Source organism: Ambystoma mexicanum, chromosome 3p (genome assembly GCF_040938575.1).
Source record: "Ambystoma mexicanum isolate Mex_15411 chromosome 3p, UKY_AmexF1_1, whole genome shotgun sequence".
NCBI classification, from domain to species: Eukaryota; Metazoa; Chordata; class Amphibia; order Caudata; family Ambystomatidae; genus Ambystoma; species Ambystoma mexicanum.
Window position 1 is genome coordinate 1,205,065,968 of NC_090925.1, and position 12,865 is coordinate 1,205,078,832.

Below are 12,865 nucleotides of genomic sequence, written 5' to 3' on the forward strand. Positions count from 1 at the left end.
TAAAAATCTGTTAGATAACAGGTCACAATCCTTGCAAAAATCCTGGTCTTTATTGCAATTCCTACGGGCCCTATAAAATTCACCCATTGGTATATTCTGTATGGAGGATGAACGGTGGCAACTGGTAGAATAAAGAGTCGAATTGACCTCTGATGCTTTTCGATATGTTTTGGTATTGATCATACCATCTTCAATGTAGATCCTAAGATCAAGAAAATCTATTTGTTCCTTGCTGTGTTGTCCTGTAAACTGGATTCCAAAGGAGTTGTTGTTAATATATGTTAGAAATTGATCTAATTGTGCAGTTGTACCAGACCATATCATACATATATCATCTATAAATCTCTTCCATAGTACTATGTGCGGTTTGTGTTCGGTGTGTTTTAGGATATGTCTATCTTCCACTTGTGCCATGAACAGGTTGGCCAATGAGGGGGCATATTTGGCTCCCATAGCCACACCCTTAACCTGTGCATAATAGCAGTTGTTAAATAGAAACACATTGTTATTCAATGTGAATTGAAGGAACATTTTCAACATTGTAATATGGGTCCTATGGGATGCTGATACATTGCGATAGGTATAGTCTAAGGTAGCCGCAGCTAAAGTGTGGTCTATACTGGTGTACAGTGCAGAAACATCAAGGTTTACCAAGATGTAGTGTGTGTGCGCCATTCGATCTGGTCAAGCATTTGTAGCACATGGGTTGTATCCCTAATGTATGAAGGTATTAGGACAACATGTTTTTTCAAAGCATTGTCTAAATAAGTAGAAAGCCCTTCGGTTGCCCATCCTATTCCACTCATGATGGGCCTAACATCCGGTAACTTATCATAGGATTTGTGAATCTTGGGTAAGAAATATATTGTAGGCATGATCGGGTCAGTAATACTAAGAAATGTCTTTTCCTCATCAGTCAGGTAACCTATCTGATGCTACTCATTTATCATAGATATCATGTTTTTCACAACTTCCTTTGTAGGATTACATTTCAAGCACATATAACAGTTTGGAGTTGCTAAATGTTTGTTGGCCATGTCTAAATAATCTGATGTATTAAGTACTACTACGTTTCCCCCCTTGTCTGCTTCCTTGATGGTAATGGAATTATCATTAGCTAGTCGATTAAGTGACAGAATCTCTTCCTGTGTTAAACTGAAAAATCTATGTCTTGCCTTTGGCTTATTCATGTCCCAATATTTGTGTGTGTCACTTGTAACGGCTTGATAGAAACCATCTATGAGATTATCAGTACCCAAATTTGGTGTGAATCTGGACCTTGGTTTCAGCTCTTTTAATTGAAGCCTTCTTTCATTGATCCCCAAATCTTTACACATGGAAGATTCATCAATAGGAATATCCGAGCTGAGAGCAAAGTATGGGTGTCCGTTATATATTGCAAGGTCAATGCACTAGGGGGATGTAGAGGAGGCGTTGGACAATAATTACGAACTTGAGTGGCAAACATTTTTTTTAATTTTAATTTGCGAACAAACTTAAATAGATCGATCTGGAATTCTGTGAAATCTGTGACTGACGTAGGTGCAAAAGAGAGTCCTTTATTAAGGACAGATAGCTCTGTTGTAGATAGAGACCTGTTGGATAAATTCAGAACAAGATTTGGAATTTCTATCTGCCCAATTGTTTGCGTGTGGTGGATCGTGTTAGAATGCTCCTTGGTCTTGCGTCTTCTTCTGTGCTTCCTTCCTCCCTTCTTACTCCTGATGCGGTGTGTGGTGTTGTAGTAGATGGTGAATTTGTTTGAAACCTGACCTGTTTGACTGTTCGTTGGGCGCCCTTTTTGTATCTCTTGATTTAATATAAAAAACAGTTTTGTTAGATGGGGGTTCCGATGGAGGATTGGTTTCTGAAGTACTTGCATCTTCCTCTGAATCTGGATCAGAGCTAATGGGTGAAACAATTGGGGTATTATCTCGAGATTTGATCAAAATATTGTCATCTTTTGTTTGGAAAGTGTACACCCTATCATCACAATAATCTTTGTCATCGCTAAAGAATTTTCGACATTTATGTAATTTGATCTAGTCCTGATATTCAGTTAAAATTTCATACATTTTATCATAATTGTTCTTCTTCGTGGCCTCTGGATTAGTCATCTTGTTGATCTCTTCTTTCAATTCATCTATCTGTTGTGTAACCCTTGCGTGTTCTCGTTTGGCATGTGATATTAAGAGTTCAATCATATTCTTGGAACTTTGGTGTAGATTAGCTTCCCATTGGTCAGCTAGATCTTTATCATCATCATTGTCAAAGTTGGGAAATATTAATATTCTTAACCCCCTTGGCATTTTGAAGTTCTCCAAATAATTCGTTAAGGAGGCTATTTCCCAATATTTATTAATTTCTTTATGTGATAGTCTTTCCAGTCTCACAAATTTCTGCCTCAGGTTTCTGATATCCCCAGAGTATTTCTGAAGGCATTATCTGTACTGCCTCTTGGTGCAAATAGGGCTGCCCGGTCTTCCTCGCGATTCAATAGATAATTGGCCATAAGTATGCCGATGTGCCTCAGACGCACGCTACAAAAGCCTGTGTATAATGCACTGAAAAGGTTAAGTGGGTATAGGCTTGTGGGTGCGCTATGCACACTGTAGTTAGTGGGTATCGTTGAGCTGCGTTACACGTGTCAAAGCCAGGTACCCACTAAATGCCTGGTAAATTAGTAACTGTAGAAAGATGACACATAGATACGCGTTCTTCCCTAAATTACAATCATATAGAATAATATATTTGATTCATGATTTAGATAATATAAATTGTTTAATGAAAATGTCCACAAAACGTCAGCCGACACTTGTTTCGACCATAAGTCGTTCTCAAAGTTGACATGATAATGATACAAAAAACATGATAGTTCAAAATGATTGAGAAATGACAAAAAAAAATTGCATTAGTGTATTCTAAACATAAAAAGCAAACATCAAAAATAAAAACATATTGTAAGTCACATACCCAGGTATTGGTTAAGTTGATTGTAGAAGAAGGACAGGTCAGAAGAAAACAGAAAATGACAACAAAGAAAAGAATAAGTTACTTCTTACCTTGTAACGTTCTTTCGATGGGATGTTCCTCCGACGTATTCCTTATCTTTGATAATTCGTCTCCAGTGTGCTGGCCTCAGAAATATTTTCTCTGTAGAGGGCGCTGCACGTCAACGTCTGCCGAGTCAATGTCCCTCGACAGCCACTTTGGCGCCGACGTCACCATGCCCATAAATAGCTACGCGCGGCGTCCGTTGCTCAGTTCCGTTTTGTAGCATAAGATAAGTCATGCCTGAATTGGTTATTGACCTTGAAGGAGAGTAAGCTGCAACCATAAGGGAAGTATTACTGTGGGGATGGATGGGAGGGGCGATAAGGAATACGTCGGAGGAACATCCCATCGAAAGAACGTTACAAGGTAAGAAGTAACTTGTTCTTCGAAGGGATTGTGTTCTCCGACGTATTCCTTATCTTTGATAGACTCCCATAGCAGTGGTATGTAATTGGAGGTGGGAGTAATAATGTCATGTATCCCTTTTAAGAATGAACCGAATGTAATACGGCTTTGCCAAATCTGGTCTCTTGACTAGTGGAGGAATCCAGTTTGTAAAATCTTGTGAATGTATGTGCGGACGACCATGTGGCAGCCGCACATATGTCTCGGACCGGTACCCCTCTTTGGAGGGCCGAAGAGGCTGGTTGAATGAGCCCTAGGATTCTGGGGTGGCTCTTTCCCTGCCAGTTTGTAACATTCCAGAATGGTCAAAATAATCCACCTGGAAATGGTCTGTTTTGTTATAGGTAGTCCCAACTTGTGACCTGAGTATCCTACAAACAGTTGGTCTGCTTGCCTAATCCTCGCCAGTCTGCTGATGTAAAAGTTTAGAGCTCGCCTTGGGTCCAGCCTATGCAGCCTTTCTTCCTCTTTCCCTGGATGGGGAGGAGGGTAGAACGAAGGTAAGGTAATTTTCTGAGTGATGTAAAATTCCACCTTTGGGAGGAAATTAGGCTTCACCTGTAGGACAACTTTGTCCTTATGGAAAATTGTATACATTAAAACCGAAAATCAACAGACCCAATCAACTGAAAACCGTAAATGTCATCACCAAATATTCGGAGATTTAAGGCTTTTGTATAAACTACTATACAAGCATTGGGATTTACTTTTATTAGACAAGGACATTGCACCATATTTAACTAATAAACCAAGACTAATATTCACCAAATCAGTTACAATCCGAGACAGAGTGAGTCCATCTTTTTTTCGAATTCACAATGAATCACTGAAACATAAAACTACTTGGTTGTCCCCTCCAACAGGCTTTCACAAGTGTGGCAATTGCTCCATGTGCATATTTGCTGAGTCCAATATCACACAATTCACAGATGTCAAAGGCCACACTATTCAGATTAGAAATTGTATTGATTGCCACACAACACATGTTGTATATGCAATTAGATGTGTTTGTGCTCAAATCTATATTGGCTCTACTATTAGACAACTTCATATCAGAATACGAGAACACATCTCAAGTTTGGGCAGTCAAGATCCCTCACCTCCAGAGATTAATTATGCCATCACGGACAAGGAACTCCTGGCTATCAAATCTGCCTTTAAAGCCTGGGGGCACTACCATCTGGGGGCCAGACACACCATTACAGTCATCACAGACCAACGAAACCTGCAATATCTCAAAACAGCCGAGGCCCAGTCCTCGCGCCAATTACGGTGGGCCCTCTTCTTCGCCGAATATGATTATGTAATCACATTTCGACCAGGAGTCAGAAACGGAAAGGGGGATGCCTTATCTCGCATGGGCATAGATGAAATAGTATATACAACTCCAGACCCAGTACCTATTATACATAAAGACAAACTCTTGGGTATCACGACAGCCTTAACACAAGCAGAACTACGAAAAGAAATCCAACGGACAATGAATCCTGATGCCTACCTTGCATGGCAAACTCAAGGAGAACAATATACCATCAAGGACCACCTACCCTTTTTTAGGGATCGCCTATATGTACCCAAGAAGGAATAACAACAGCATATTATTTCAAACTATCACGATTCACTGATCGAAGGGCATCCTGGGATCGCCAAAACCCTAGTTACGGTGAAAGAGAACTTTTGGTGGCCTACCTGGCGTAAGGACATCATTCAGTATATTCAGTCCTGCGGTGTCTGCGCACAAAATAAATCACAGAAACAAAAACCATCTGGTCTCCTACAACCATTGGACATTCCTCCAGTTCCATGGCACACTCTTTCCCTTGACTTCATCACTGATCTACCGCCAAGCCAAGGGTTCAACAACATCCTTGTAGTTGTGGACTTATTCTCGAAGATGGCCCATTTTATTCCTCTCAAAGGCCTCCCAGACGCAGCCACTTTAGCAAAAGTGTTCCTGGAGGGCATGGTTAAGCTACATGGCTTCCCTTCGGTTCTGGTCTCTGATCGAGGCAGCCAGTTTGTTTCAAACTTCTGGAAAGAATGCTGTGCAATGGCGGAGATCGACGTTCGGCTATCTACCAGTCACCATCCCCTAACGGACGGCCAAACCGAGAGAACCAATCAGACACTCGAGCAATATTTACGGTGCATGCTGCACCACAAAGGAATTGGAAAGACCTACTATGGATAGCCGAATATGCATATAACAATTCTTTGCATTCAAGCACGGGACAAATACCCTTCAGTACCCTTCATGGCAGACATCCACGTACCTCTGAACTAGACCTTCCAGCCAGCTTAGAAATGCCAACGGTAAAGACTCTACACACAACCATTACTCAGGCTTTCAAAAGGGCAAAGGAACACCTTATTCATGCCAAAGAAAAACAAAAGAGATTTGCCGACCAACACCGGAAAAAGGCCCCTGATTATCAAGTAGGAGACAAAGTTTGGTTAGCCGCTAAATTCGTACCTATCAAGGGAACCCGGTGTAACGCTCACCTGATTCCCGTAGAGGCGCCGGTCTTGACTGGGCGTATACCGTATCTTCAAAGGTGATGTGTAACACACGGCTGGCTCTTTGGGCTGGACCTCTGTGCACTGTATGTCTGACTCGAAGGGTAAGATGTCTGCAGATAGAAAATATGGGATTAATGAACTGGGTTATTGAATGTCTCTCTCTTCTTCCCTTTCTCTTCTCCTGTAGAACCCCGAAGGTTAACGCTTTCACCTTAGGTAAGTGAACGCCGTGCTCTCCATCTGCCTCGGGGCAGGGTGCTGTAACCAGTTTCTTCACTGGATAAGGGGAGCAGGCCTCTTGACTTCAGAGGACTGCTGTCCATCGTTTACTGCACGAAGGTAAGTTTCAAGTAATTCTAATGTCTTTAAAGTCTTTAGTAATGATGTCTCTTGTTTTGCAGGGTTCCGGCGATGGTGGATGACGGGCTGAAGTGAGTTGAAGATGGAGCCGTGTGATGAATAGAAGCGCCTGGAAGCCCGTAAGTAAGCGCTTGTTGCCTGCTTCACGATGCGCTCTAACTGTCGTTTTATTTTGCAGGTACAAGTTCGGAGCGGCTGCAGGGTGCCGGAATACCCACTGGGTTAGATGTGGAAAGGAGTAATGGCACGTGAGTATTAAAGTTCCCCAATGTCTTTAAACGCACCTTGTTTTGTCTTTCAGATGCGGGATGCAGCGCCGAAGGCCTCCGGACCGTGCGAAGAGTTGGTACGCTTTTGTCTTTCAGATGCCGGAATGCAGTGTGAAGACCTCCGGAGCGCACGAAGAGTAGGTAAGCCTTTGTCTTTCAGATGTCGGAATGCAGCGCGAGGCGTTGGTGACAGCCGATGGACCAGGTAAGTGAAGAGCTGTCACTGAAGACCGTAATGCTAACCTGTTCTTTCTTGTCTTTATAGGTGTTGCTGAAGACTGGATTCAGGATGGTAAGCCTTTTTCCTTAGGCCAGGATCAGATGCAGAAGACACGATGAGCGTTCTGCTGCAGAGGATGCAGAATTACGCAAAGCAAGATTCATCCATCAGGTGTGGTTTAAAAAGCCTCCTGTAGTGCTTAGGTGTCTCCTTCCACAGCCACGCCTAGGTAAGAAAAGAGTTCCTGCCTTCCAGAAGAGTTCCAGTGTTCTGAACCTAGGGAGTGGCTCCTGCCCCACCCAACAGGAAAAGTAGTTCCAAACAGAAGAGGATCAGAGGCTCAACTGGCAGGCAAGTAAGCAGCATGGTCTGCTGCAGGTAAGTCCATCCAAGCATTATGAGCCAGGCGCTTCCAGCGCTGGGACTGGGCATATTTATGAGCCTGGTGCCACTGGCGCCAGGACTGGGTCCAAAAGGTCCCAATTGGGACTGGTTGGCACTCGGATCCTGGGTTATGGATCTGCTTCCAAGGGAGTTGGGAAAACCCTGACCTTTTGGAAGCAGAGATCATGACACCCGGACCTTTCATCCCAGGTTCTTAGGACCCTATACCATTAAGGCAATTATCAACCCAGCAGCCGTGAAACTGGATTTAGCACCTAATCTACAAATCCACCCGGTATTTCATGTGTCCCTCCTGAAACCAATGCAACCCGGAACACGGATTGGAACACCACCTAAGCCCATACTTGGTGACGGAGAACCAGAATTAGAAGTCAAAGATATCTTGAACTTTAAATACTCTAGGACCAAGCTATATTATCTTGTCGATTGGAAAGGATTTGGACCACAAGATAGATCCTGGGAGCCCAGTGAGAATATCCACGCACCACGTCTAATCAGGAAATTCCATCGCAACTTCCCAACTAAACCTGGGCCAGACAGAAGGAACACCATGGGAGGGGCCTTAGGGGGGGAATGCTGTCACGACCCTCGTCCAAAACCCCCTCTGGCAAACCCATTGGCCAGGTGGAGTCAGGACTCGGGCCTCTAGAGCCTGGCATCCTCTTCAAAATCCCTCATGGGGCAAGTCCTGGCGCCTATGGCGCCAGGCTCATACACCATGAACAACAATGTGCTTGGGAACTACTTTATTGTATTGTCAGCCAACCTGGAGGCATCCACAAAGCTTGGTTCCTAAGAACCAAGCTATGCGGTCTAGTGTTTTCGGGGTGGCAGGCCTGGAACTACCTTCCCTGGTAATACTTTACCTGGGCTATATAAACCACACCCTGACTGCAGAACATGCTTTATGTTACTTTGCAGCTTGCAACGTGACGCTCACCGTGTCCAGCTATTCCCTCGAACCTCGGAGAAGCAGAACCTGCAAGGAGACAAAAGGAACATCATTAGCAGCAGCATCTTACCTGCAGTCTTCATCTTTAAACACTCGCAGCTACTGAGAACAGCTTCCTCGAATCTGCATGCCTCCCAGACAGAACGACCTGAAAGAGGAAGATAGTGGCAACATTAAAGAAAGCTGTAGAGACATTTACAAATTACGAACTGCTCAAAAGGCTTACCTGGCTGGTCGCCACTCGGCTGGCACCACTCCGGACATTCCACTCGCGCTGAAGAACACCGCGACCTACAAGGAAGGAAAACACAGGTTAACAAAGGCAATACTTCGCAGCGCTGCACATAGCGCTTACTTACCGCATCATAGCGCTCTTAATGCGCCATCATTTACCAGCGGGGCTCAACCAAGCAGGTCGCCGCGCTGAAGCTCTGCATACCGAAGGGAGAAAAAAGAGACATTTTAAACAAAGAAGGCATGCAGGATAGCAACAAAACTAAAGAACAGCAATAAGACCTACCTGAAAAATATCAAACGGACTGGCGTCAGTGAAGTAACTGGACCTCACTCACCCATGAAAGACAACGTGCCCCTGCAAAGAAGGCAGGATGGAAAGCATGCCTAATTCTACCACAAGGCAGAACCTTCCCCGCAGACCACATCAGGGCAAAGCTGAGAAGCATACCAGCGAGTAACCCAGCTGGGTGGCGTCCTGTGGATACCAGGTGAGCGTAACACGGACTCCATAAGCGCAAGCACACACGCGGAAGGGGACCCTGCTCCCATGGCACAGACAGTGACCAAATCCGACCTGCAGGATATCCTGCAGGCCCTCACAAAAGAATACCAGAAGGGCACAGAAGAGGTCATGAGAAAGATCACAGCCTTAGACAAACGGGTGGGAGAAGTTGAAGCAAGAACTGAAGAGGTGAAAACGACTCTGTGCGAACACGGTCACGAGATTGGCGAGGGCTCTGACAGAATCACGGCACGCAAAGCAAGATGTGAAGCCATGGAACTGAGGCAGGAGGAAGCCGAAAATCACTCCCGTCGAAACAACATCCGCCTAAGAGGAATCCCGAAGACCATCTCGGACGCTGAACTGACCCATTATGTCAACGACCTATTTCGCTTCATTCTTACCCTCCCTGACGATACCCCACTGGAGCTGGACAGAGTACATCGGACAAGGGTCAGAACAAACACAAATAGCCCGCCTGACGTCCTAGCCAGAGTTCACATTTACAAAGTTAAAGAAGAAATCATGCGGGAGGCCAGGGATCCCCCTCGAGTCCTCTTTAGAGATGCTTCTATCTCCTTATATCAGGACCTTGCAGCCATAACGCTCGCCAAAAGAAAGGCCCTGAAGCCCATCACGGACTGGCTCAGGGAAAGGAAAACGCCCTACCATTGGGTGTTCCCCACGGCCTTAGCTTTCTCCTGGGAAGGAAAGCCCTGCCTCATCCGCACCCTGCAGGAGGGAGAGAGGCTGGTAAACCCAGCTCAGGAGGGAGACACCCAGGTCCAGGACACACCAGCCCGGACAGCCCGAACAAGGAATAATGATCCCTCCTGGACCAGAGTGGACAGACGCCGAAAGCCCCGCGGCCCAATTATGAAACGGCTAGAATTGGCCGCTCCTCCCGACGTAGAGTTCAAGATGGGGACTCCAAGCAGAGGCCCACGTCAAGGGATACTCTTCAAGATGGTGCAGGGCAGGCACCGTGGGGATTTACCGACGATGGACTTGGAACTTCAGAGAGTCGCCGTTTCACCGAACAACAGTTGAGGCACCATTGCCTCCAAGCTATAAGGATGCATTGGCCCAGCCGGATGCCCCGTTGGCAGAAAGCTGACTATAAAGACTTGAAGTGTTGGGGGGGGAGGTCAGATCCGAGGGACCACGATTAAAAACCTAACACCACACAGGGGAACCAACGTACCAGAGGTATTTCAACAGGGGCAACCCAAGAAACACACAATCAACTTTATCCCAAAAGATGGAGACCACTAAAGAACTAACCATGATAACGTGGAATGTGCAGGGGCTAAACTCAACCAGACAACGGAAATCGGTGGAGCAGAGACTGAGCCACCTAGAAGCAGACATTGCGTGCCTCCAAGAAACGCATCTCCTGCAACCAGATGAGGAAAGAATAAACTTTCGACAATACCCCAGGAAATTCTTTGCCTCCTCGGGGGGAAAAAAGGGAGGTAGCCATACTGCTCAGTCGGGCGGTGCCCCTAACCCGAATCTCAGTTAAACGGGACCCTAGGGGGAGATTCCTGCTGCTCAAGAGGCTCCTGGTAGATCTCCCGATCACCATAGCAGGAATCTACACCCCGAATACCGGGCCGGATCGCTTTCTCTGCAGCATCATCCCCACAATAACCTCCTTTACAGAAGGGCGCCTCCTAATCGGAGGAGACTTCAATCTCACCCCAGACCCTAACACGGACAAGACGCTTCCGCCTACTAGGGAAGACTTCTCCCGGGCACTGGGAATGGCTGAATTTCTGAGGGAGACATGCACGGTCGACACCTGGAGACTGGCTCAGCAGGGAGAACGAGACTACTCATTCTATTCGCACGTACACAGGGGTTATTCAAGGATAGATCTCCTGCTAATGACGAGCGCATTCTTCCCCTGCATTGAAGATGTACAAATTGGCCGCAGAGTCATATCTGATCATGCCCCACTTATAGCCAAGCTGCAAGTCTAAGGCCTCCCAGCACCTCTGCAGAAAGCCTGGAAACTCCAAGAGTATGTCCTAACAGACATAGCATCGGGCTCCGAACTACAAGACTCCCTGCTGAACTACTATACAGAGAATTCAGGTAAAGGGACCCTGGAACCCATGGTCTGGGACGCAATGAAGCTGGTCAGAAGAGGCGTAGCAATCATCTGCACAGCAGCACTGAAGAGAAGACATCAACTCCAACTCGCCAAGCTGGAGGAAGAAGTGAGGGAAGTAAAAGCGCAATACAAAGTTTGCCAGTCCAGGAAAGTAGGCAGAGAACTGAAAAAGGTGAAGACAAAACTTGAAATGCACCTGGCGGATAAGACGGCCCGAGCTCTAGGCTACACAAAACAATTCTACTACATAAACAGTAACAGGGCCAACCGCTTGCTGGTCCAGAAGTTGAAGAAATTGCATTCCCGGAACAGTATACTAACACTGCGGGACCGGAAGGGCAGACCCCGCTGGCCCTAACACGAGCAAGGAAGCACAAGCCCAATACTTACAATCAGTCCGACGAGACCCCCCACAACCACAGCTCGACACCTTAGAACTCCCGATCACGGCGGAAGTAGCAGAAACAATCCGGTCCCTGAAAAACACAGCCCTAGGCCCGGGCGGTTTGACCGCCCAATTTTACAAACAATTCTCTCACATCCTGGCCCCCCGTCTGGCCTCGTTTTATAACACTTTCTTGGACTCCGGCTCCGTCACCCCTTCAATGGAGGAGTCCCTGACGGTCCTGATATTAAAACCAGGGAGGAACCCGGAGCTCTGCTCCTCATACAGACCGATCTCACTATTGAACAACGATGCAAAGATCTTCTCTAAAATCTTGGCAAGCAGACTGGCAAAATTTCTCCCAGAGCTGATCCACCCAGACCAGACGGGATTAATTCCAGGTCGGAGCACCTTTGACAACACCAGACGCACCCTAAACATTATCGAATCTGCCGGAAGAACGGGCTAGCAAGTGGCATTCCTGTCACTAGACGCAAACAAAGCTTTCGACATGCTAGATTGGGGATACATGGAGGAAGCATTAAAACACTTAAGCTTCGGGCCAAAGTTCCGGAAATGGACCCTGGCCAACTACCAGCACCCAACCACAGAGCTAAGAATAAACGGCACCAAATCATCCAGAATTCATATCACCAGAAGCACGCGACAGGGCTGCCTGCTATCCCCGCTCATTTTTGCGCTATCTATGGAGCCATTTGCCTGCAGATTTCACCAAAACCCCCTAATAAAGGGCCTAAAGGTGAGGGGGAACATACAAGATAGCTTTGTACGCAGACGATGTCCTACTTTCCCTGACCGAGCCCAAATCATCCCTGGAAGCGCTCTGGAGTGAATTGGACAACTTTGGAGCGGCCTCAGGGTTCTCCATCAACCTCGAAAAATCCACGGCCCTTGGAATCAACATCCCAGGAAGCACAACAGAAACATTAGCCACCAGCCACCCCATCCAATGGGCCAACTCACACTTCATCTACCTGGGAGTAAAGATCCCAATGAAAATAGAGGAAGTGTACAAGCTAAATTTCTCCCCACTGTTCAAGGAGCTCCAGGAGGACCTAGCAAGATGGCAAAAACAAGAAGTGTCATGGCTGGGTAGAATAACAGCAGTAAAAATGAACTTGGTACCAAGACTGCTCTACCACTGCCAAGCTCTCCCAATCTCGATCCCCAGAAAGGCCCTGCAGAGACTCCAAGCAAATATGATGAAATTCATCTGGGAGGGAAAGAAGCCGCGAATAGCCTAGAAAGTGGTGATGAGGAGTAAAGGCTCGGGAGGCCTGGTGGCCCCAGAACTAGAGAGATACTGCCTTGCCGCCCAACTCTCGCCAGCTTTTATCTGGAACCTAACCACCAACAAGCCTCGCTTGGTGAAATTAGAAGAAGATTGGGCCCGAGGCCCCCCGGAAGCGCTCCCGC